The sequence below is a fragment of the Anomaloglossus baeobatrachus genome, unplaced genomic scaffold, assembly GCF_048569485.1.
Source record: "Anomaloglossus baeobatrachus isolate aAnoBae1 unplaced genomic scaffold, aAnoBae1.hap1 Scaffold_2668, whole genome shotgun sequence".
NCBI classification, from domain to species: domain Eukaryota; kingdom Metazoa; phylum Chordata; class Amphibia; order Anura; family Aromobatidae; genus Anomaloglossus; species Anomaloglossus baeobatrachus.
Window position 1 is genome coordinate 40,733 of NW_027442189.1, and position 23,553 is coordinate 64,285.

A 23,553-nucleotide genomic window follows, 5' to 3' on the forward strand; every position below is an offset into this window, starting at 1 on the left:
ATTCAGATTCATTGCAGTGGGCGGCGGCTGCAAAACGCACCATTCTTCTTGTTTTTGCTCTGCAAAGCAGCCTTTTCAAGGGTTGGCTTGGGTGACAAAATGTCTTGTGTAGGCGTGGGTTTGTCTCCCTCTCGCTCTCTCTCCCTAAGATGTGTCCGGCATAGGCCAGGGTGCCACTCGAGGCCCAAACCAATTCTGGTTATCGCTTCTCGGCCTTTTGGCTAAGATCAAGTGTAGTATCGTTCGAAAAGGTGGTTTAAGGCTCCGGCCACCTTAGTACAATGATGCAATGCACACTGGAAGGTTGCGCTTGTTAGTACTTTGGGAGGATAGTATATCCATCTAGAGGAAACCATGGCCCTACCAGGATCGAGGCTATTAGACTGAGTAAGTGTGGGGGTTATGGTGCAATGTGCCCCAGGAATGGACACCCTGGAGGGAGTCTGAACTTGCTAGGTTGGGACCCTGGTAAGCCTCAGACTCTGTCGCACGCCGCGCCTTGCCTATTCATACTTTCCAAGCATATTGCCCTATCCCGGCCTTCTGGCTAAGAAGGGAAATTTTTATAATCCCGGTCGGAGGTCCGGTCAGCTTTGGGCTGAGAAACCAACACCCGGTTGGAGGTCCGGGTCAGCTTTGGCTGAGAAACCAACACCCGGTTGGAGGTCCGGTTAGCCTTGGGCTGAGAAACCAACACCCGGTTGGAGGTCCGGTCAGCCTTGGGCTGAGAAACCAACACCCGGTTGGAGGTCCGGTCAGCCTTGGGCTGAGAAACCAACACCGGTTGACGGTCCGGGCAGTCTCGGCTGCGAAACCAACGACTAGTAGCTCCCTACTCCACTTGGGTAAGATGCCTCGGTGGACGCTGGGAGCAACAACAAGGCTCAACCAGGCTTCGGCTTGGGGGAGCACCGAAGATCCCTGACCCTCGCTGTGGCCTTCTGGCTCGGAGGGACGGGGTTGATTTTTGGGGATCCTCTTCTCACGGAGGGGTCCACACGAATCCTAGCCTTTGCACTGTTTTTGGTGTGACTTCGGTCATGCATTTTTGCGGTGCTTTGGAAAGCTTCATTAAATCAAAAATCTGTTCTTATCAGTTTAATATCTGATACGTCCCCTATCTGGGGACCATATATTAAATGGATTTTTAGAACAGGGAGATGGAAAAAGAGCTTGCTCTGTCCACTCCACGCATTGACCTGGTATTGCAGTACCTCCAGGAACGGTGCACCCCTTCTTAACCCAGTTTCCAAAAGCAGAACTCGATTCACCTGATTCATATTAGCCCGATTAGCGAATTGAAATGAATTTTTATCTAACACACTTTTTACTTGCTTTATTCATCCAAATAGCAAACTCATCACCACTCAACTTCACCAACTCTGCTATGTCCCGTGCAGTATCTTGTTGTCAGTCTAATCTAGATCATGTGTAATTGAATGGAATAGATCCCTTTTGGACAAAGTGGAGTCAGATGCTGCAGTGACCACAGGTGTGAGAGGATCTACAATTGGCATCTGGTGTTATCTCTCTGCTTCCACTCCAAATAAAGTTACCTGTTGTTACCTGAACGTCAAATACTAAGAATGGGCGGCCTATGAAAGAATTAGTACTTTCATTAAGTATACTAAACCGGCTAATTGGGAATAGACAAACTGTAAAAAGCCCTCTGAGAAAGCCCCTCTCTAACCTTTGTTAGTAAGCTTTTCTGTAGCCTGCCTGTTGATGTATTTTCGGTTTGAACAGTGCACAACATGAAGAGACGGAACACTGGCGGCTTGTCACAATGCCCCCCGATGACATCACAATAGCGCTGCTGCCTAGAAAACAAGCTGCGCAGAAGAAGTTGTTCTTTGGGTGGGAGGGTGGGCTAGTGGAAGGAGGGGGCAATCTCTTTTTTTCCCGGGTGGTAGGGGGATGACAGGAGAAGGGAAGCGGGTGGTGAGAAAGGTACAGAGGGCAGGGTTTGGGGGCTGGGAAGGAAAGGGAAAAGATTAGGGTTTGGGGATGATGAAAGGGCTTTCTACGGGTAAGGATGGCAAAGGGTGGCAGTGACGGAAAGTCAGGCAACCTGTCCTGTTCGTCTTTTTGTATCGTGAATTGGAAAGACTGCAAGGGGGAGGGGAGTTGCTTGCGCCCTAAAGGAGGAGTTATTCAGATTCATTGCAGTGGGCGGCGGCTGCAAAACGCACCATTCTTCTTGTTTTTGCTCTGCAAAGCAGCCTTTTCAAGGGTTGGCTTGGGTGACAAAATGTCTTGTGTAGGCGTGGGTTTGTCTCCCTCTCGCTCTCTCTCCCTAAGATGTGTCCGGCATAGGCCAGGGTGCCACTCGAGGCCCAAACCAATTCTGGTTATCGCTTCTCGGCCTTTTGGCTAAGATCAAGTGTAGTATCTGTTCTTATCAGTTTAATATCTGATACGTCCCCTATCTGGGGACCATATATTAAATGGATTTTTAGAACAGGGAGATGGAAAAAGAGCTTGCTCTGTCCACTCCACGCATTGACCTGGTATTGCAGTACCTCCAGGAACGGTGCACCCCTTCTTAACCCAGTTTCCAAAAGCAGAACTCGATTCACCTGATTCATATTAGCCCGATTAGCGAATTGAAATGAATTTTTATCTAACACACTTTTTACTTGCTTTATTCATCCAAATAGCAAACTCATCACCACTCAACTTCACCAACTCTGCTATGTCCCGTGCAGTATCTTGTTGTCAGTCTAATCTAGATCATGTGTAATTGAATGGAATAGATCCCTTTTGGACAAAGTGGAGTCAGATGCTGCAGTGACCACAGGTGTGAGAGGATCTACAATTGGCATCTGGTGTTATCTCTCTGCTTCCACTCCAAATAAAGTTACCTGTTGTTACCTGAACGTCAAATACTAAGAATGGGCGGCCTATGAAAGAATTAGTACTTTCATTAAGTATACTAAACCGGCTAATTGGGAATAGACAAACTGTAAAAAGCCCTCTGAGAAAGCCCCTCTCTAACCTTTGTTAGTAAGCTTTTCTGTAGCCTGCCTGTTGATGTATTTTCGGTTTGAACAGTGCACAACATGAAGAGACGGAACACTGGCGGCTTGTCACAATGCCCCCCGATGACATCACAATAGCGCTGCTGCCTAGAAAACAAGCTGCGCAGAAGAAGTTGTTCTTTGGGTGGGAGGGTGGGCTAGTGGAAGGAGGGGGCAATCTCTTTTTTTCCCGGGTGGTAGGGGGATGACAGGAGAAGGGAAGCGGGTGGTGAGAAAGGTACAGAGGGCAGAGTTTGGGGGCTGGGAAGGAAAGGGAAAAGATTAGGGTTTGGGGATGATGAAAGGGCTTTCTACGGGTAAGGATGGCAAAGGGTGGCAGTGACGGAAAGTCAGGCAACCTGTCCTGTCCGTCTTTTTGTATCGTGAATTGGAAAGACTGCAAGGGGGAGGGGAGTTGCTTGCGCCCTAAAGGAGGAGTTATTCAGATTCATTGCAGTGGGCGGCGGCTGCAAAACGCACCATTCTTCTTGTTTTTGCTCTGCAAAGCAGCCTTTTCAAGGGTTGGCTTGGGTGACAAAATGTCTTGTGTAGGCGTGGGTTTGTCTCCCTCTCGCTCTCTCTCCCTAAGATGTGTCCGGCATAGGCCAGGGTGCCACTCGAGGCCCAAACCAATTCTGGTTATCGCTTCTCGGCCTTTTGGCTAAGATCAAGTGTAGTATCTATTCTTATCAGTTTAATATCTGATACGTCCCCTATCTGGGGACCATATATTAAATGGATTTTTAGAACAGGGAGATGGAAAAAGAGCTTGCTCTGTCCACTCCACGCATTGACCTGGTATTGCAGTACCTCCAGGAACGGTGCACCCCTTCTTAACCCAGTTTCCAAAAGCAGAACTCGATTCACCTGATTCATATTAGCCCGATTAGCGAATTGAAATGAATTTTTATCTAACACACTTTTTACTTGCTTTATTCATCCAAATAGCAAACTCATCACCACTCAACTTCACCAACTCTGCTATGTCCCGTGCAGTATCTTGTTGTCAGTCTAATCTAGATCATGTGTAATTGAATGGAATAGATCCCTTTTGGACAAAGTGGAGTCAGATGCTGCAGTGACCACAGGTGTGAGAGGATCTACAATTGGCATCTGGTGTTATCTCTCTGCTTCCACTCCAAATAAAGTTACCTGTTGTTACCTGAACGTCAAATACTAAGAATGGGCGGCCTATGAAAGAATTAGTACTTTCATTAAGTATACTAAACCGGCTAATTGGGAATAGACAAACTGTAAAAAGCCCTCTGAGAAAGCCCCTCTCTAACCTTTGTTAGTAAGCTTTTCTGTAGCCTGCCTGTTGATGTATTTTCGGTTTGAACAGTGCACAACATGAAGAGACGGAACACTGGCGGCTTGTCACAATGCCCCCCGATGACATCACAATAGCGCTGCTGCCTAGAAAACAAGCTGCGCAGAAGAAGTTGTTCTTTGGGTGGGAGGGTGGGCTAGTGGAAGGAGGGGGCAATCTCTTTTTTTCCCGGGTGGTAGGGGGATGACAGGAGAAGGGAAGCGGGTGGTGAGAAAGGTACAGAGGGCAGGGTTTGGGGGCTGGGAAGGAAAGGGAAAAGATTAGGGTTTGGGGATGATGAAAGGGCTTTCTACGGGTAAGGATGGCAAAGGGTGGCAGTGACGGAAAGTCAGGCAACCTGTCCTGTCCGTCTTTTTGTATCGTGAATTGGAAAGACTGCAAGGGGGAGGGGAGTTGCTTGCGCCCTAAAGGAGGAGTTATTCAGATTCATTGCAGTGGGCGGCGGCTGCAAAACGCACCATTCTTCTTGTTTTTGCTCTGCAAAGCAGCCTTTTCAAGGGTTGGCTTGGGTGACAAAATGTCTTGTGTAGGCGTGGGTTTGTCTCCCTCTCGCTCTCTCTCCCTAAGATGTGTCCGGCATAGGCCAGGGTGCCACTCGAGGCCCAAACCAATTCTGGTTATCGCTTCTCGGCCTTTTGGCTAAGATCAAGTGTAGTATCTGTTCTTATCAGTTTAATATCTGATACGTCCCCTATCTGGGGACCATATATTAAATGGATTTTTAGAACAGGGAGATGGAAAAAGAGCTTGCTCTGTCCACTCCACGCATTGACCTGGTATTGCAGTACCTCCAGGAACGGTGCACCCCTTCTTAACCCAGTTTCCAAAAGCAGAACTCGATTCACCTGATTCATATTAGCCCGATTAGCGAATTGAAATGAATTTTTATCTAACACACTTTTTACTTGCTTTATTCATCCAAATAGCAAACTCATCACCACTCAACTTCACCAACTCTGCTATGTCCCGTGCAGTATCTTGTTGTCAGTCTAATCTAGATCATGTGTAATTGAATGGAATAGATCCCTTTTGGACAAAGTGGAGTCAGATGCTGCAGTGACCACAGGTGTGAGAGGATCTACAATTGGCATCTGGTGTTATCTCTCTGCTTCCACTCCAAATAAAGTTACCTGTTGTTACCTGAACGTCAAATACTAAGAATGGGCGGCCTATGAAAGAATTAGTACTTTCATTAAGTATACTAAACCGGCTAATTGAGAATAGACAAACTGTAAAAAGCCCTCTGAGAAAGCCCCTCTCTAACCTTTGTTAGTAAGCTTTTCTGTAGCCTGCCTGTTGATGTATTTTCGGTTTGAACAGTGCACAACATGAAGAGACGGAACACTGGCGGCTTGTCACAATGCCCCCCGATGACATCACAATAGCGCTGCTGCCTAGAAAACAAGCTGCGCAGAAGAAGTTGTTCTTTGGGTGGGAGGGTGGGCTAGTGGAAGGAGGGGGCAATCTCTTTTTTTCCCGGGTGGTAGGGGGATGACAGGAGAAGGGAAGCGGGTGGTGAGAAAGGTACAGAGGGCAGGGTTTGGGGGCTGGGAAGGAAAGGGAAAAGATTAGGGTTTGGGGATGATGAAAGGGCTTTCTACGGGTAAGGATGGCAAAGGGTGGCAGTGACGGAAAGTCAGGCAACCTGTCCTGTCCGTCTTTTTGTATCGTGAATTGGAAAGACTGCAAGGGGGAGGGGAGTTGCTTGCGCCCTAAAGGAGGAGTTATTCAGATTCATTGCAGTGGGCGGCGGCTGCAAAACGCACCATTCTTCTTGTTTTTGCTCTGCAAAGCAGCCTTTTCAAGGGTTGGCTTGGGTGACAAAATGTCTTGTGTAGGCGTGGGTTTGTCTCCCTCTCGCTCTCTCTCCCTAAGATGTGTCCGGCATAGGCCAGGGTGCCACTCGAGGCCCAAACCAATTCTGGTTATCGCTTCTCGGCCTTTTGGCTAAGATCAAGTGTAGTATCGTTCGAAAAGGTGGTTTAAGGCTCTGGCCACCTTAGTACAATGATGCAATGCACACTGGAAGGTTGCGCTTGTTAGTACTTTGGGAGGATAGTATATCCATCTAGAGGAAACCATGGCCCTACCAGGATCGAGGCTATTAGACTGAGTAAGTGTGGGGGTTATGGTGCAATGTGCCCCAGGAATGGACACCCTGGAGGGAGTCTGAACTTGCTAGGTTGGGACCCTGGTAAGCCTCAGACTCTGTCGCACGCCGCGCCTTGCCTATTCATACTTTTCAAGCATATTGCCCTATCCCGGCCTTCTGGCTAAGAAGGGAAATTTTTATAATCCCGGTCGGAGGTCCGGTCAGCTTTGGGCTGAGAAACCAACACCTGGTTGGAGGTCCGGGTCAGCTTTGGCTGAGAAACCAACACCCGGTTGGAGGTCCGGTCAGCCTTGGGCTGAGAAACCAACACCGGTTGACGGTCCGGGCAGTCTCGGCTGCGAAACCAACGACTAGTAGCGCCCTACTCCACTTGGGTAAGATGCCTCGGTGGACGCTGGGAGCAACAACAAGGCTCAACCAGGCTTCGGCTTGGGGGAGCACCGAAGATCCCTGACCCTCGCTGTGGCCTTCTGGCTCGGAGGGACGGGGTTGATTTTTGGGGATCCTCTTCTCACGGAGGGGTCCACACGAATCCTAGCCTTTGCACTGTTTTTGGTGTGACTTCGGTCATGCATTTTTGCGGTGCTTTGGAAAGCTTCATTAAATCAAAATCTGTTCTTATCAGTTTAATATCTGATACGTCCCCTATCTGGGGACCATATATTAAATGGATTTTTAGAACAGGGAGATGGAAAAAGAGCTTGCTCTGTCCACTCCACACATTGACCTGGTATTGCAGTACCTCCAGGAACGGTGCACCCCTTCTTAACCCAGTTTCCAAAAGCAGAACTCGATTCACCTGATTCATATTAGCCCGATTAGCGAATTGAAATGAATTTTTATCTAACACACTTTTTACTTGCTTTATTCATCCAAATAGCAAACTCATCACCACTCAACTTCACCAACTCTGCTATGTCCCGTGCAGTATCTTGTTGTCAGTCTAATCTAGATCATGTGTAATTGAATGGAATAGATCCCTTTTGGACAAAGTGGAGTCAGATGCTGCAGTGACCACAGGTGTGAGAGGATCTACAATTGGCATCTGGTGTTATCTCTCTGCTTCCACTCCAAATAAAGTTACCTGTTGTTACCTGAACGTCAAATACTAAGAATGGGCGGCCTATGAAAGAATTAGTACTTTCATTAAGTATACTAAACCGGCTAATTGGGAATAGACAAACTGTAAAAAGCCCTCTGAGAAAGCCCCTCTCTAACCTTTGTTAGTAAGCTTTTCTGTAGCCTGCCTGTTGATGTATTTTCGGTTTGAACAGTGCACAACATGAAGAGACGGAACACTGGCGGCTTGTCACAATGCCCCCCGATGACATCACAATAGCGCTGCTGCCTAGAAAACAAGCTGCGCAGAAGAAGTTGTTCTTTGGGTGGGAGGGTGGGCTAGTGGAAGGAGGGGGCAATCTCTTTTTTTCCCGGGTGGTAGGGGGATGACAGGAGAAGGGAAGCGGGTGGTGAGAAAGGTACAGAGGGCAGGGTTTGGGGGCTGGGAAGGAAAGGGAAAAGATTAGGGTTTGGGGATGATGAAAGGGCTTTCTACGGGTAAGGATGGCAAAGGGTGGCAGTGACGGAAAGTCAGGCAACCTGTCCTGTCCGTCTTTTTGTATCGTGAATTGGAAAGACTGCAAGGGGGAGGGGAGTTGCTTGCGCCCTAAAGGAGGAGTTATTCAGATTCATTGCAGTGGGCGGCGGCTGCAAAACGCACCATTCTTCTTGTTTTTGCTCTGCAAAGCAGCCTTTTCAAGGGTTGGCTTGGGTGACAAAATGTCTTGTGTAGGCGTGGGTTTGTCTCCCTCTCGCTCTCTCTCCCTAAGATGTGTCCGGCATAGGCCAGGGTGCCACTCGAGGCCCAAACCAATTCTGGTTATCGCTTCTCGGCCTTTTGGCTAAGATCAAGTGTAGTATCTGTTCTTATCAGTTTAATATCTGATACGTCCCCTATCTGGGGACCATATATTAAATGGATTTTTAGAACAGGGAGATGGAAAAAGAGCTTGCTCTGTCCACTCCACGCATTGACCTGGTATTGCAGTACCTCCAGGAACGGTGCACCCCTTCTTAACCCAGTTTCCAAAAGCAGAACTCGATTCACCTGATTCATATTAGCCCGATTAGCGAATTGAAATGAATTTTTATCTAACACACTTTTTACTTGCTTTATTCATCCAAATAGCAAACTCATCACCACTCAACTTCACCAACTCTGCTATGTCCCGTGCAGTATCTTGTTGTCAGTCTAATCTAGATCATGTGTAATTGAATGGAATAGATCCCTTTTGGACAAAGTGGAGTCAGATGCTGCAGTGACCACAGGTGTGAGAGGATCTACAATTGGCATCTGGTGTTATCTCTCTGCTTCCACTCCAAATAAAGTTACCTGTTGTTACCTGAACGTCAAATACTAAGAATGGGCGGCCTATGAAAGAATTAGTACTTTCATTAAGTATACTAAACCGGCTAATTGGGAATAGACAAACTGTAAAAAGCCCTCTGAGAAAGCCCCTCTCTAACCTTTGTTAGTAAGCTTTTCTGTAGCCTGCCTGTTGATGTATTTTCGGTTTGAACAGTGCACAACATGAAGAGACGGAACACTGGCGGCTTGTCACAATGCCCCCCGATGACATCACAATAGCGCTGCTGCCTAGAAAACAAGCTGCGCAGAAGAAGTTGTTCTTTGGGTGGGAGGGTGGGCTAGTGGAAGGAGGGGGCAATCTCTTTTTTTCCCGGGTGGTAGGGGGATGACAGGAGAAGGGAAGCGGGTGGTGAGAAAGGTACAGAGGGCAGGGTTTGGGGGCTGGGAAGGAAAGGGAAAAGATTAGGGTTTGGGGATGATGAAAGGGCTTTCTACGGGTAAGGATGGCAAAGGGTGGCAGTGACGGAAAGTCAGGCAACCTGTCCTGTCCGTCTTTTTGTATCGTGAATTGGAAAGACTGCAAGGGGGAGGGGAGTTGCTTGCGCCCTAAAGGAGGAGTTATTCAGATTCATTGCAGTGGGCGGCGGCTGCAAAACGCACCATTCTTCTTGTTTTTGCTCTGCAAAGCAGCCTTTTCAAGGGTTGGCTTGGGTGACAAAATGTCTTGTGTAGGCGTGGGTTTGTCTCCCTCTCGCTCTCTCTCCCTAAGATGTGTCCGGCATAGGCCAGGGTGCCACTCGAGGCCCAAACCAATTCTGGTTATCGCTTCTCGGCCTTTTGGCTAAGATCAAGTGTAGTATCTGTTCTTATCAGTTTAATATCTGATACGTCCCCTATCTGGGGACCATATATTAAATGGATTTTTAGAACAGGGAGATGGAAAAAGAGCTTGCTCTGTCCACTCCACGCATTGACCTGGTATTGCAGTACCTCCAGGAACGGTGCACCCCTTCTTAACCCAGTTTCCAAAAGCAGAACTCGATTCACCTGATTCATATTAGCCCGATTAGCGAATTGAAATGAATTTTTATCTAACACACTTTTTACTTGCTTTATTCATCCAAATAGCAAACTCATCACCACTCAACTTCACCAACTCTGCTATGTCCCGTGCAGTATCTTGTTGTCAGTCTAATCTAGATCATGTGTAATTGAATGGAATAGATCCCTTTTGGACAAAGTGGAGTCAGATGCTGCAGTGACCACAGGTGTGAGAGGATCTACAATTGGCATCTGGTGTTATCTCTCTGCTTCCACTCCAAATAAAGTTACCTGTTGTTACCTGAACGTCAAATACTAAGAATGGGCGGCCTATGAAAGAATTAGTACTTTCATTAAGTATACTAAACCGGCTAATTGGGAATAGACAAACTGTAAAAAGCCCTCTGAGAAAGCCCCTCTCTAACCTTTGTTAGTAAGCTTTTCTGTAGCCTGCCTGTTGATGTATTTTCGGTTTGAACAGTGCACAACATGAAGAGACGGAACACTGGCGGCTTGTCACAATGCCCCCCGATGACATCACAATAGCGCTGCTGCCTAGAAAACAAGCTGCGCAGAAGAAGTTGTTCTTTGGGTGGGAGGGTGGGCTAGTGGAAGGAGGGGGCAATCTCTTTTTTTCCCGGGTGGTAGGGGGATGACAGGAGAAGGGAAGCGGGTGGTGAGAAAGGTACAGAGGGCAGGGTTTGGGGGCTGGGAAGGAAAGGGAAAAGATTAGGGTTTGGGGATGATGAAAGGGCTTTCTACGGGTAAGGATGGCAAAGGGTGGCAGTGACGGAAAGTCAGGCAACCTGTCCTGTCCGTCTTTTTGTATCGTGAATTGGAAAGACTGCAAGGGGGAGGGGAGTTGCTTGCGCCCTAAAGGAGGAGTTATTCAGATTCATTGCAGTGGGCGGCGGCTGCAAAACGCACCATTCTTCTTGTTTTTGCTCTGCAAAGCAGCCTTTTCAAGGGTTGGCTTGGGTGACAAAATGTCTTGTGTAGGCGTGGGTTTGTCTCCCTCTCGCTCTCTCTCCCTAAGATGTGTCCGGCATAGGCCAGGGTGCCACTCGAGGCCCAAACCAATTCTGGTTATCGCTTCTCGGCCTTTTGGCTGAGATCAGGTGCAGAGCTTCACGGTTTTGTGCTTGGTTTTGGCTGGAAGGTGCTCGAGGTACCCGGCTCCTTGGCCTGGGGGGATCGTCTCACCTCACGGTGGGACTTCACCCCCCTGCTGCTATTAGGGAGCCGGATTAGTCCTCGGGCAACGAGCGGTGATCCCCCGGCGAAAGGCCGAGCCCGTGAGAAACGGTAGGCTTTTTGTCAAGTTATTGCTGGTACAATGCCGTGCATTCAGCAATTTACTTCTGGCTCCGGCCAGCTTCAAAACTCGGTGAAAATCGAGGTTCCGAAAGACCACTTTGGTTGTGGAAATGGAGAGGCGTTCTACAACCGTCTGTTGCGAGACCTCTTGGGCGTAAGGAAAGAGGATGTGTACTGTCTGCAGGAGAGGGGGCAGTGCACGTACATCCTGACGTTGAGGACCAAGACTGCCTGTAGCACTTTCCAAGGGCGAGTGAAGGGTGCGATCCATGACCAGCTATTGGAGGGGGTGGTTTTCACTTACCTGTATAGTGAAGGCGAGACCCCTGTGGTGGTGTACATGTACAACCCGTATGTCAGTGAGCACGACATTGAGTTGTACCTTAGGCGTTTCTGCACCTCTGTTCGCTTTGTGGGGAATGTGCACACCATTAACGAGATTTGGAATGGCAAACGCCGGTTTTTGGTGCGATTTAACCCGGACCCAGAGAGTTCAGAGGGCCATGTACACCCCCCCTCCACGGTAGTGCTGGGAAAAAACATTGGATACCTATTCTACAATGGGCAACCTCGCAGATGTCGGAAGTGTGGCGGTCTTGGTCACTTGCAGCATGAGTGCAAGAACGAAAAAGTTAGTGAGTGCCATAACTGTGGTCAATGGGGTCATACCTCTAAAGATTGCACAAGTGATAAGATCTGCAGCGGATGCGGTCTGTGTACCCATCTATTTAACAGCTGTCCGTTACGGCCTAGGCGGTCCGGGGGTCCCCAGACACCTGCGGCAAGTTCCGCAGGAGTGCCTTCCCATGCGGGTATGGCCAAGACGGGGTCCCTAGTCGCCAGCTTTGCAGATGTGCTTATTGGACGAAGGAGACCCGACCCGGTTGTGGTAAGCGCTACTGACTCAGCTCCCCCCTGTAATGCTGAGTCATCACCCACTCCTGCAGGTTGCCAGGTTACACCTGGCGGGGAGTTGGGATCCCCCCGGAGCGGTTCTGGGGGAAGGCCGAGTCAGCCAGGCTGCTCGGTAGTTCCTGAATCCACGATGGAGGCCCAGTCCGGGACCGTGTCGGAGAGGGATGACAGCGTTATTGCAGACCAACCAGGTGTCCAGACGGATGTCCCCCCTGATGACCACTCTGTTGACCACCATGAGGACAAGCCAGATGCTCCCTGTGATGTTATCCAAGACGTCCAGCCAGATGTCCACCCTGATGTGCAGGGACCACCTCCGGATGACCAGGACACTTTGGACATAGTACCCCTTGGGCAGGGGGACCAGATGGACCTGAGCACCTGCGCAAAAAGAGGCCGAAATGAGAGGGACCAGGAAATGAAAAAGAGGCGGATGGGTCCTCATGTGTCCATTCCAGCCAACAGCCCGATAGGGTCAAATGTGGACCCAGAATGTGTGGACTCTGACTCCGATGATACCGGTAGTATGAACACTGTTCCATCTATATTTGATTGTTCCCATCTCTCGGACTCTGAAAGTTCTGGTCTTAACATAAACATTTAATGGCGGACATCAAAATAGCCTCACTGAATGTGAGGAGCTTAAAAAGCCCGATCAGAAGAGTGGCCCTGTTTGCATGGCTAATGACCTTGAACTTTGACATTTTTTTCTTGCAGGAATGCGCCATTGGCCATGACCTTACATACTCTGACATTAAAAAAGACTGGACATTAGGGCCCTCTGTCTGGTCGGGGTCTAACATGAATAAGGCTGCTGGAGTGGGGATTTTATTTAAAAACAAAGATGTTAAGATTTTATCTGTCACAGAAATTTCTCCAGGCCGTGCTTTGTTAACACATGCAGTTTTTAATGGTTTTACTTGTCGTTTTATTAATATTTATGCTCCCCCTGAAAAAAATGAACGCTCCTCTCTTTTTAATGACATGCAGTTGTTTTTAACAGGTCCATCCCCTGTGGTGGTGGGAGGGGATTTTAACTGTGTGATGTTGGGAGAGGGGAGAGGAGGTGGTGACAATACCAGAAAACCAGACAAAACCTCATGTCAAGTCAAGCATATTTTATCTGATTTTAAATTGCAGGATGCCTGGAAAAAAATTCACCCGTCTGACCCAGGGTACACATGGAGTAATGGTACTGTCTCTTCCCGTATTGATTTTATTCTTCCCTCCTCAGATTCTTTTACCCCTAAATCAGCCGGACTCATGACAAATATTTTTTCAGACCACGCCCTCATATATGCAGATTTAGAATATGCAGATGAGGAGAAAGTGGGCAAACGCTCCTGGAAACTAAATACATGTTCATTACAGGATGAGGAAACCCGGGCTGCATTTATTGCTCAATATAAAATATGGAGGAGTAAGAAATGTCCAGAGCAATCCATGTCTAATTGGTGGGATGGAGTTAAGTATCGCATACGGAATTTCTTTGTCACTGTGGGTAGGAGGCGGGCCCGGGAAAAGAGAAGGTGTTTCAGGGATCTCAATGTTAGATTGGAGACTCTACATAAGTTAAAAGGGTGGGGAGTCCCTGGGGCAGAGGAGGACATTACTGAGTTAAAAATTGAGATCCAGAACTTTCTTGACCAAAAAGGAAAAGAGATAATATTTAATTCCCGAGTAAAACATTTGGAAGAAGATGAGACATGCTCTAGATATTTTTTTAAAAAAGTGGGGGAGAGGAAGAATTTTATACGGGAGTTGGGAGGTCAGACATCATCAAAGGGAATGCTAGAGGAGGCTTTTAACTTTTTTAGCAACCTTTTTAACCTCAAACACATTGATCAGTCTTGTTTTAATGATAATTTGAATTTTTTATCCCTCTTTTTATCCACCGAGGACAAGGACCTCCTGTCTGAGGAAATAAACATGGCGGAGGTGGAGGGAGCCCTAAAAGATTTTCAAAAAGGTAAAGCTCCAGGGTCAGACGGTCTCCCCATAGAGTTTTATCATGTTTTCTGGGATGTTATTAAAGATGATCTTATGGGAGTTTTTAATGAGGTTTTTAAAGACAATCTTATACCCTATTCTTGGAAGAAATGTGTGATTACCCTGATCTTTAAAAAAGGTGATAAGGCAAATTTAGAAAACTGGAGGCCTATCTCTCTTTTAAATACTGATTATAAGATATTGGCTAAAATTTTAAGCAGCCGTATTAAAAGTGTTATTAAAAGTGTGATTCATCCAGATCAGGTCTGCGGTATCCCCGGACGGTCCATCTGGGAGCATCTTAACCTTATACGGGACCTGATCTGGTACCAGAAGGATCGCAAGCAGCCTATAGCCATTTTATCCCTTGATTTTAAAAAAGCTTTTGACAGGGTATCACACTTTTATCTTTTTAGTGTTTTAAAAAAGATGGGGTTTCCTGTTGGTTTTATTGGTAAAATTAAGCTTTTATACAATGACACGTATGCGCAGATTTTAATAAATGGTTTTTTAACAAAAGAGGTCGCCCTCCGATCCGGGGTAAAACAGGGTTGCCCCATGTCCCCCTTACTGTTTGTTTGTGCTATAGAACCACTCTTGTGCCGTTTACGTGAGGACAAGGTGGTTAGGGGGATCCCTGTTCCTGGAGGTGGGGGAGCCCAGGTAAAAGCGTTAGCATACATGGATGATGTGTCTGTATATTGTACCAGCTCCGCTGCCATAAACAGAGCAGTGCTGGATACGGAGATTTTTAGTGCTGGATCCGGTTTTAAATTAAATAAAGAAAAATGTGATTGTTTTATTGTAGGTCAATGGGAGCCCGAGCCACCAAAGATACCGGTCCAAAATGATGGGATAAATATTTTGGGGATCCACTTTGATGAGCAAAATGATGGGTGTAAGAACTGGGACCTGGTTCTCACAAGATTGAGTCAAAAAATATCATTATGGCAGCTAAGAAAACTTACTATGGAGGGGAAGATTCTAATCATAAAAATGATCCTGCTCCCCATCATTTTGTACGCAGCGATGGTGTTTCCTCCAAATTCCCTATACTTTAAAAGACTAATGAAACCCATCTTTTATTTTCTGTGGAACTCCAAAATGGAAAAATTAAAGAGAATAACTGTATGTAAGAGTAAAAGGAATGGTGGCAAGGGACTCCCTGACCTAAAGTTGTTTTTATTAATAAAGTTTTTTGTGTTTTGTTACAAAAGTTTGAATAATGCTGGGGCTTTTACTTGTTTTTTAAGGTACAGCACGGGGTATGTTTTTAAAAAACTGCATGTTGATATTTTACCTAATCGTCCTGTCCTTTTATCCCCTCCGAAACAATATAAGATTTTAGAGACTATTATATCTGAATATGATTTGATAAATGTGGACAAGGGAGTCTTGTCAAATCAGCGAAAGTTGACAGCCGCCTGTAAGGGTCATGAGATTATGGAGGATGTGGCTAATTTTTCCCCGTCTAGGTGCCGATTAATTTGGAACAACGTCTCATGCCCTGCTCTTAGTAATACGCAAAAGGATCTGGCCTGGCAAATAGTCCACCAATGTCTCCCCACCAGGGCCTTCCAACATCGTAGGGGACTTGTGGCCAGTGCCAGATGCCCAAGAGACAGGTGTGCCCAGGAGGAGACGGTGTTCCACCTGTTCTGGTATTGTGCTTACGCACAAGAGGTATGGCAGGCAGTGGGCACGCTCCTGAAATGGGTGTGTGGGTTGCGCACCCTAAATTGTGATGTGGTGTTATACGGTATAATTGATTGTCCTACCATGCACCAGGCAAAAATCGCATGGCTCATAATTAACAGTTTTAAAGAGGCTCTATGGAAAACCAGAAATATTTTACTGTTCAAGCATGATTGCATCCCTGTGAAAGACTGTATAGGTCTTGCATTATGTACCATGTACACGTATTATTTGAGAGACTGCAAAAAACAGGGAACATTGGAAGCAAAAAAGGCATGGTGTCTCCAGATATGGAACACTTTTATGTATTTATAATCATATTTTATTTGTGATTCTATGTCTTTTACTGTATTGCTTTTAATGTATTTTATCTCATGTTTTAAGTAAAATGCTGGTTTTATGTATGTTTATGTGATTTTATGTGATATTTTACTGTACCTGTAAATACCTGATTTGGGTTTTATGATGCGTTTCATGTGCTCAAGTAACTGTGTTGTGTATCTAAAGTGTGACTTTTTGTTTGTAATGACTGAGTTTAATAAAGCTTGTTTGAAACGTGATCTGTTCTTATCAGTTTAATATCTGATACGTCCCCTATCTGGGGACCATATATTAAATGGATTTTTAGAACAGGGAGATGGAAAAAGAGCTTGCTCTGTCCACTCCACGCATTGACCTGGTATTGCAGTACCTCCAGGAACGGTGCACCCCTTCTTAACCCAGTTTCCAAAAGCAGAACTCGATTCACCTGATTCATATTAGCCCGATTAGCGAATTGAAATGAATTTTTATCTAACACACTTTTTACTTGCTTTATTCATCCAAATAGCAAACTCATCACCACTCAACTTCACCAACTCTGCTATGTCCCGTGCAGTATCTTGTTGTCAGTCTAATCTAGATCATGTGTAATTGAATGGAATAGATCCCTTTTGGACAAAGTGGAGTCAGATGCTGCAGTGACCACAGGTGTGAGAGGATCTACAATTGGCATCTGGTGTTATCTCTCTGCTTCCACTCCAAATAAAGTTACCTGTTGTTACCTGAACGTCAAATACTAAGAATGGGCGGCCTATGAAAGAATTAGTACTTTCATTAAGTATACTAAACCGGCTAATTGGGAATAGACAAACTGTAAAAAGCCCTCTGAGAAAGCCCCTCTCTAACTTTTGTTAGTAAGCTTTTCTGTAGCCTGCCTGTTGATGTATTTTCGGTTTGAACAGTGCACAACATGAAGAGACGGAACACTGGCGGCTTGTCACAATGCCCCCCGATGACATCACAATAGCGCTGCTGCCTAGAAAACAAGCTGCGCAGAAGAAGTTGTTCTTTGGGTGGGAGGGTGGGCTAGTGGAAGGAGGGGGCAATCTCTTTTTTTCCCGGGTGGTAGGGGGATGACAGGAGAAGGGAAGCGGGTGGTGAGAAAGGTACAGAGGGCAGGGTTTGGGGGCTGGGAAGGAAAGGGAAAAGATTAGGGTTTGGGGATGATGAAAGGGCTTTCTACGGGTAAGGATGGCAAAGGGTGGCAGTGACGGAAAGTCAGGCAACCTGTCCTGTCCGTCTTTTTGTATCGTGAATTGGAAAGACTGCAAGGGGGAGGGGAGTTGCTTGCGCCCTAAAGGAGGAGTTATTCAGATTCATTGCAGTGGGCGGCGGCTGCAAAACGCACCATTCTTCTTGTTTTTGCTCTGCAAAGCAGCCTTTTCAAGGGTTGGCTTGGGTGACAAAATGTCTTGTGTAGGCGTGGGTTTGTCTCCCTCTCGCTCTCTCTCCCTAAGATGTGTCCGGCATAGGCCAGGGTGCCACTCGAGGCCCAAACCAATTCTGGTTATCGCTTCTCGGCCTTTTGGCTAAGATCAAGTGTAGTATCTGTTCTTATCAGTTTAATATCTGATACGTCCCCTATCTGGGGACCATATATTAAATGGATTTTTAGAACAGGGAGATGGAAAAAGAGCTTGCTCTGTCCACTCCACGCATTGACCTGGTATTGCAGTACCTCCAGGAACGGTGCACCCCTTCTTAACCCAGTTTCCAAAAGCAGAACTCGATTCACCTGATTCATATTAGCCCGATTAGCGAATTGAAATGAATTTTTATCTAACACACTTTTTACTTGCTTTATTCATCCAAATAGCAAACTCATCACCACTCAACTTCACCAACTCTGCTATGTCCCGTGCAGTATCTTGTTGTCAGTCTAATCTAGATCATGTGTAATTGAATGGAATAGATCCCTTTTGGACAAAGTGGAGTCAGATGCTGCAGTGACCACAGGTGTGAGAGGATCTACAATTGGCATCTGGTGTTATCTCTCTGCTTCCACTCCAAATAAAGTTACCTGTTGTTACCTGAACGTCAAATACTAAGAATGGGCGGCCTATGAAAGAATTAGTACTTTCATTAAGTATACTAAACCGGCTAATTGGGAATAGACAAACTGTAAAAAGCCCTCTGAGAAAGCCCCTCTCTAACCTTTGTTAGTAAGCTTTTCTGTAGCCTGCCTGTTGATGTATTTTCGGTTTGAACAGTGCACAACATGAAGAGACGGAACACTGGCGGCTTGTCACAATGCCCCCCGATGACATCACAATAGCGCTGCTGCCTAGAAAACAAGCTGCGCAGAAGAAGTTGTTCTTTGGGTGGGAGGGTGGGCTAGTGGAAGGAGGGGGCAATCTCTTTTTTTCCCGGGTGGTAGGGGGATGACAGGAGAAGGGAAGCGGGTGGTGAGAAAGGTACAGAGGGCAGGGTTTGGGGGCTGGGAAGGAAAGGGAAAAGATTAGGGTTTGGGGATGATGAAAGGGCTTTCTACGGGTAAGGATGGCAAAGGGTGGCAGTGACGGAAAGTCAGGCAACCTGTCCTGTCCGTCTTTTTGTATCGTGAATTGGAAAGACTGCAAGGGGGAGGGGAGTTGCTTGCGCCCTAAAGGAGGAGTTATTCAGATTCATTGCAGTGGGCGGCGGCTGCAAAACGCACCATTCTTCTTGTTTTTGCTCTGCAAAGCAGCCTTTTCAAGGGTTGGCTTGGGTGACAAAATGTCTTGTGTAGGCGTGGGTTTGTCTCCCTCTCGCTCTCTCTCCCTAAGATGTGTCCGGCATAGGCCAGGGTGCCACTCGAGGCCCAAACCAATTCTGGTTATCGCTTCTCGGCCTTTTGGCTAAGATCAAGTGTAGTATCTGTTCTTATCAGTTTAATATCTGATACGTCCCCTATCTGGGGACCATATATTAAATGGATTTTTAGAACAGGGAGATGGAAAAAGAGCTTGCTCTGTCCACTCCACGCATTGACCTGGTATTGCAGTACCTCCAGGAACGGTGCACCCCTTCTTAACCCAGTTTCCAAAAGCAGAACTCGATTCACCTGATTCATATTAGCCCGATTAGCGAATTGAAATGAATTTTTATCTAACACACTTTTTACTTGCTTTATTCATCCAAATAGCAAACTCATCACCACTCAACTTCACCAACTCTGCTATGTCCCGTGCAGTATCTTGTTGTCAGTCTAATCTAGATCATGTGTAATTGAATGGAATAGATCCCTTTTGGACAAAGTGGAGTCAGATGCTGCAGTGACCACAGGTGTGAGAGGATCTACAATTGGCATCTGGTGTTATCTCTCTGCTTCCACTCCAAATAAAGTTACCTGTTGTTACCTGAACGTCAAATACTAAGAATGGGCGGCCTATGAAAGAATTAGTACTTTCATTAAGTATACTAAACCGGCTAATTGGGAATAGACAAACTGTAAAAAGCCCTCTGAGAAAGCCCCTCTCTAACCTTTGTTAGTAAGCTTTTCTGTAGCCTGCCTGTTGATGTATTTTCGGTTTGAACAGTGCACAACATGAAGAGACGGAACACTGGCGGCTTGTCACAATGCCCCCCGATGACATCACAATAGCGCTGCTGCCTAGAAAACAAGCTGCGCAGAAGAAGTTGTTCTTTGGGTGGGAGGGTGGGCTAGTGGAAGGAGGGGGCAATCTCTTTTTTTCCCGGGTGGTAGGGGGATGACAGGAGAAGGGAAGCGGGTGGTGAGAAAGGTACAGAGGGCAGGGTTTGGGGGCTGGGAAGGAAAGGGAAAAGATTAGGGTTTGGGGATGATGAAAGGGCTTTCTACGGGTAAGGATGGCAAAGGGTGGCAGTGACGGAAAGTCAGGCAACCTGTCCTGTCCGTCTTTTTGTATCGTGAATTGGAAAGACTGCAAGGGGGAGGGGAGTTGCTTGCGCCCTAAAGGAGGAGTTATTCAGATTCATTGCAGTGGGCGGCGGCTGCAAAACGCACCATTCTTCTTGTTTTTGCTCTGCAAAGCAGCCTTTTCAAGGGTTGGCTTGGGTGACAAAATGTCTTGTGTAGGCGTGGGTTTGTCTCCCTCTCGCTCTCTCTCCCTAAGATGTGTCCGGCATAGGCCAGGGTGCCACTCGAGGCCCAAACCAATTCTGGTTATCGCTTCTCGGCCTTTTGGCTAAGATCAAGTGTAGTATCTGTTCTTATCAGTTTAATATCTGATACGTCCCCTATCTGGGGACCATATATTAAATGGATTTTTAGAACAGGGAGATGGAAAAAGAGCTTGCTCTGTCCACTCCACACATTGACCTGGTATTGCAGTACCTCCAGGAACGGTGCACCCCTTCTTAACCCAGTTTCCAAAAGCAGAACTCGATTCACCTGATTCATATTAGCCCGATTAGCGAATTGAAATGAATTTTTATCTAACACACTTTTTACTTGCTTTATTCATCCAAATAGCAAACTCATCACCACTCAACTTCACCAACTCTGCTATGTCCCGTGCAGTATCTTGTTGTCAGTCTAATCTAGATCATGTGTAATTGAATGGAATAGATCCCTTTTGGACAAAGTGGAGTCAGATGCTGCAGTGACCACAGGTGTGAGAGGATCTACAATTGGCATCTGGTGTTATCTCTCTGCTTCCACTCCAAATAAAGTTACCTGTTGTTACCTGAACGTCAAATACTAAGAATGGGCGGCCTATGAAAGAATTAGTACTTTCATTAAGTATACTAAACCGGCTAATTGGGAATAGACAAACTGTAAAAAGCCCTCTGAGAAAGCCCCTCTCTAACCTTTGTTAGTAAGCTTTTCTGTAGCCTGCCTGTTGATGTATTTTCGGTTTGAACAGTGCACAACATGAAGAGACGGAACACTGGCGGCTTGTCACAATGCCCCCCGATGACATCACAATAGCGCTGCTGCCTAGAAAACAAGCTGCGCAGAAGAAGTTGTTCTTTGGGTGGGAGGGTGGGCTAGTGGAAGGAGGGGGCAATCTCTTTTTTTCCCGGGTGGTAGGGGGATGACAGGAGAAGGGAAGCGGGTGGTGAGAAAGGTACAGAGGGCAGGGTTTGGGGGCTGGGAAGGAAAGGGAAAAGATTAGGGTTTGGGGATGATGAAAGGGCTTTCTACGGGTAAGGATGGCAAAGGGTGGCAGTGACGGAAAGTCAGGCAACCTGTCCTGTCCGTCTTTTTGTATCGTGAATTGGAAAGACTGCAAGGGGGAGGGGAGTTGCTTGCGCCCTAAAGGAGGAGTTATTCAGATTCATTGCAGTGGGCGGCGGCTGCAAAACGCACCATTCTTCTTGTTTTTGCTCTGCAAAGCAGCCTTTTCAAGGGTTGGCTTGGGTGACAAAATGTCTTGTGTAGGCGTGGGTTTGTCTCCCTCTCGCTCTCTCTCCCTAAGATGTGTCCGGCATAGGCCAGGGTGCCACTCGAGGCCCAAACCAATTCTGGTTATCGCTTCTCGGCCTTTTGGCTAAGATCAAGTGTAGTATCTGTTCTTATCAGTTTAATATCTGATACGTCCCCTATCTGGGGACCATATATTAAATGGATTTTTAGAACAGGGAGATGGAAAAAGAGCTTGCTCTGTCCACTCCACGCATTGACCTGGTATTGCAGTACCTCCAGGAACGGTGCACCCCTTCTTAACCCAGTTTCCAAAAGCAGAACTCGATTCACCTGATTCATATTAGCCCGATTAGCGAATTGAAATGAATTTTTATCTAACACACTTTTTACTTGCTTTATTCATCCAAATAGCAAACTCATCACCACTCAACTTCACCAACTCTGCTATGTCCCGTGCAGTATCTTGTTGTCAGTCTAATCTAGATCATGTGTAATTGAATGGAATAGATCCCTTTTGGACAAAGTGGAGTCAGATGCTGCAGTGACCACAGGTGTGAGAGGATCTACAATTGGCATCTGGTGTTATCTCTCTGCTTCCACTCCAAATAAAGTTACCTGTTGTTACCTGAACGTCAAATACTAAGAATGGGCGGCCTATGAAAGAATTAGTACTTTCATTAAGTATACTAAACCGGCTAATTGGGAATAGACAAACTGTAAAAAGCCCTCTGAGAAAGCCCCTCTCTAACCTTTGTTAGTAAGCTTTTCTGTAGCCTGCCTGTTGATGTATTTTCGGTTTGAACAGTGCACAACATGAAGAGACGGAACACTGGCGGCTTGTCACAATGCCCCCCGATGACATCACAATAGCGCTGCTGCCTAGAAAACAAGCTGCGCAGAAGAAGTTGTTCTTTGGGTGGGAGGGTGGGCTAGTGGAAGGAGGGGGCAATCTCTTTTTTTCCCGGGTGGTAGGGGGATGACAGGAGAAGGGAAGCGGGTGGTGAGAAAGGTACAGAGGGCAGGGTTTGGGGGCTGGGAAGGAAAGGGAAAAGATTAGGGTTTGGGGATGATGAAAGGGCTTTCTACGGGTAAGGATGGCAAAGGGTGGCAGTGACGGAAAGTCAGGCAACCTGTCCTGTCCGTCTTTTTGTATCGTGAATTGGAAAGACTGCAAGGGGGAGGGGAGTTGCTTGCGCCCTAAAGGAGGAGTTATTCAGATTCATTGCAGTGGGCGGCGGCTGCAAAACGCACCATTCTTCTTGTTTTTGCTCTGCAAAGCAGCCTTTTCAAGGGTTGGCTTGGGTGACAAAATGTCTTGTGTAGGCGTGGGTTTGTCTCCCTCTCGCTCTCTCTCCCTAAGATGTGTCCGGCATAGGCCAGGGTGCCACTCGAGGCCCAAACCAATTCTGGTTATCGCTTCTCGGCCTTTTGGCTAAGATCAAGTGTAGTATCTGTTCTTATCAGTTTAATATCTGATACGTCCCCTATCTGGGGACCATATATTAAATGGATTTTTAGAACAGGGAGATGGAAAAAGAGCTTGCTCTGTCCACTCCACGCATTGACCTGGTATTGCAGTACCTCCAGGAACGGTGCACCCCTTCTTAACCCAGTTTCCAAAAGCAGAACTCGATTCACCTGATTCATATTAGCCCGATTAGCGAATTGAAATGAATTTTTATCTAACACACTTTTTACTTGCTTTATTCATCCAAATAGCAAACTCATCACCACTCAACTTCACCAACTCTGCTATGTCCCGTGCAGTATCTTGTTGTCAGTCTAATCTAGATCATGTGTAATTGAATGGAATAGATCCCTTTTGGACAAAGTGGAGTCAGATGCTGCAGTGACCACAGGTGTGAGAGGATCTACAATTGGCATCTGGTGTTATCTCTCTGCTTCCACTCCAAATAAAGTTACCTGTTGTTACCTGAACGTCAAATACTAAGAATGGGCGGCCTATGAAAGAATTAGTACTTTCATTAAGTATACTAAACCGGCTAATTGGGAATAGACAAACTGTAAAAAGCCCTCTGAGAAAGCCCCTCTCTAACCTTTGTTAGTAAGCTTTTCTGTAGCCTGCCTGTTGATGTATTTTCGGTTTGAACAGTG

The 23,553-nt window shown here is 46.6% G+C and overlaps 12 non-coding genes and 3 pseudogenes across 12 annotated transcripts; all 15 read left to right on the top strand.

The window, feature by feature from the left end:
* The first annotated feature begins 201 nt into the window (after positions 1–201).
* LOC142264574 (U2 spliceosomal RNA) lies at positions 202–343 on the top strand (annotated as a pseudogene).
* A 697-nt stretch (positions 344–1,040) lies between these two features.
* Positions 1,041–1,236, top strand: LOC142264562 (U2 spliceosomal RNA). Its single transcript, XR_012731045.1, has one exon. It is a non-coding gene; the product is annotated as a U2 spliceosomal RNA (small nuclear RNA).
* Positions 1,237–2,353: 1,117 nt separating this feature from the next.
* LOC142264595 (U2 spliceosomal RNA) lies at positions 2,354–2,544 on the top strand. The gene has a single exon (XR_012731069.1). It is a non-coding gene; the product is annotated as a U2 spliceosomal RNA (small nuclear RNA).
* Positions 2,545–3,661: 1,117 nt separating this feature from the next.
* On the top strand, positions 3,662–3,852 carry LOC142264555 (U2 spliceosomal RNA). The gene has a single exon (XR_012731039.1). It is a non-coding gene; the product is annotated as a U2 spliceosomal RNA (small nuclear RNA).
* A 1,117-nt stretch (positions 3,853–4,969) lies between these two features.
* Positions 4,970–5,160, top strand: LOC142264596 (U2 spliceosomal RNA). Its single transcript, XR_012731070.1, has one exon. It is a non-coding gene; the product is annotated as a U2 spliceosomal RNA (small nuclear RNA).
* Positions 5,161–6,277: 1,117 nt separating this feature from the next.
* LOC142264572 (U2 spliceosomal RNA) lies at positions 6,278–6,419 on the top strand (annotated as a pseudogene).
* A 613-nt stretch (positions 6,420–7,032) lies between these two features.
* LOC142264563 (U2 spliceosomal RNA) lies at positions 7,033–7,227 on the top strand. The gene has a single exon (XR_012731046.1). It is a non-coding gene; the product is annotated as a U2 spliceosomal RNA (small nuclear RNA).
* A 1,117-nt stretch (positions 7,228–8,344) lies between these two features.
* On the top strand, positions 8,345–8,535 carry LOC142264597 (U2 spliceosomal RNA). The gene has a single exon (XR_012731071.1). It is a non-coding gene; the product is annotated as a U2 spliceosomal RNA (small nuclear RNA).
* Positions 8,536–9,652: 1,117 nt separating this feature from the next.
* Positions 9,653–9,843, top strand: LOC142264598 (U2 spliceosomal RNA). Its single transcript, XR_012731072.1, has one exon. It is a non-coding gene; the product is annotated as a U2 spliceosomal RNA (small nuclear RNA).
* Positions 9,844–16,328: 6,485 nt separating this feature from the next.
* LOC142264567 (U2 spliceosomal RNA) lies at positions 16,329–16,501 on the top strand (annotated as a pseudogene).
* Positions 16,502–17,618: 1,117 nt separating this feature from the next.
* LOC142264599 (U2 spliceosomal RNA) lies at positions 17,619–17,809 on the top strand. The gene has a single exon (XR_012731073.1). It is a non-coding gene; the product is annotated as a U2 spliceosomal RNA (small nuclear RNA).
* Positions 17,810–18,926: 1,117 nt separating this feature from the next.
* On the top strand, positions 18,927–19,117 carry LOC142264600 (U2 spliceosomal RNA). Its single transcript, XR_012731074.1, has one exon. It is a non-coding gene; the product is annotated as a U2 spliceosomal RNA (small nuclear RNA).
* Positions 19,118–20,234: 1,117 nt separating this feature from the next.
* Positions 20,235–20,425, top strand: LOC142264552 (U2 spliceosomal RNA). Its single transcript, XR_012731036.1, has one exon. It is a non-coding gene; the product is annotated as a U2 spliceosomal RNA (small nuclear RNA).
* A 1,117-nt stretch (positions 20,426–21,542) lies between these two features.
* Positions 21,543–21,733, top strand: LOC142264602 (U2 spliceosomal RNA). The gene has a single exon (XR_012731076.1). It is a non-coding gene; the product is annotated as a U2 spliceosomal RNA (small nuclear RNA).
* Positions 21,734–22,850: 1,117 nt separating this feature from the next.
* Positions 22,851–23,041, top strand: LOC142264604 (U2 spliceosomal RNA). The gene has a single exon (XR_012731077.1). It is a non-coding gene; the product is annotated as a U2 spliceosomal RNA (small nuclear RNA).
* Positions 23,042–23,553: the final 512 nt, after the last annotated feature.